The sequence below is a fragment of the Leucopleurus acutus genome (assembly GCF_964270905.1).
Source record: "Leucopleurus acutus genome assembly, chromosome: 1".
Classification (NCBI taxonomy): domain Eukaryota; kingdom Metazoa; phylum Chordata; class Mammalia; order Artiodactyla; family Delphinidae; genus Leucopleurus; species Leucopleurus acutus.
In genome coordinates, this window is record NC_139142.1 from 191,436,862 (window position 1) to 191,438,205 (window position 1,344).

Genomic DNA, 1,344 nt, shown 5'->3' on the forward strand with positions numbered 1-1,344 from the left:
CTGGACCCTCTGTTCCATTGATATGTCTATCCTTATGGCATTATGTTGATTAATAATTGCTTTATAGCAAGTCGTAAAATCAGATCAATATGGGTTTCCAGCTTTGTTCTTCTTCAAAATTGTTTTGGCTATGCTGGTTCTTTTGCATTTCCATATAAATTTTTAAATTATCTTGCATTATATTAGATCAGTTGGGGAGACTGACATCATAATAATGTTTGGTCCCCCAATCCATGAGCCTGGTATATCCCTCCATTTATTTAAGTCTTCTTTAATTTTTCTTTAAATATTTTTTAGCTTTAAGTATGTGATTCTTATTTTGTTAAATTTATCCCAAAGTATTTTAATTTTCTTAATGCTATTATAAATTGAGTTGTTTAAATTGTTTCTTGGTGTTATATAGAAATACAATTAGCTTTTGTGTTTTGACCTTGTATACTGCAACCTTGCTAAATTGACTTTCTTAGCTTTTCTCTGAATTCCCTAGAGTTTTCTGCATTCACAATCATATTGTCAACAAACAAGACAGTTTTACTTCTTCCTTTCCAATCTGCCTTTTATTTCTTTTTCCGGCTTTATTCACTACCTGGGCCTTACAGTACAAAGTTAAATCAACATAGTGAGAGTGGGTGTCTTTGCTTTGCCTTGTTTCTAATTTTAGATAGAAAACATGAAATCTTTCACCATTGAATATAATGTTAGCTGTAGATTTTTCATAGATGACATTAATCAGATGAGGAAGACTCCTATTCCTAGTTGCTGAGAGATTTTATCACGAGTGTTGATTTTTATCAGATTTTTTTCTGCATCTATTGAAATAATTATGTGGTTCTCCTATATTTTATTAATGTGGTGAATTACATTGGTTGATTTTCTAATGTTAAACCAACCTTGCGTTCTGAGATGAACCTTACTTGAACATGATGTATAGTAGTATCCTATTTGAATCCTGTTGGGTTTTATTTTCTAATATCTTGTTGAGAATTTTTGCATCTCTGTTCATGAGTGATATTGCTCTGCATTTCCCTTGTGATGTCTTTGATTTTGTAATCAAGGTAATGTTAGCATCATAAAATGAGCTGGGAAATGCTCCCTCTTCTATGTTCTGAAAAAGTCATTTTCAGACTGGTATTATTTCTTCCCTAAATGTTTGATGGAATTTACCAGTGAAGCCATCTGGATCTGAAGTTTTCTATGTGGGGAGGTTCTTAATTGTGGATTCAAGTTCCTTAATTTATATAGGTCTGTCAAGTTTTCTTAAGCCAGTTTTGGTAAATTGTTTCTTTTAAGGAATGTGTTTATTTCATCTAGATCGTCACACTTGTAGGCATTAGATTGTTCATA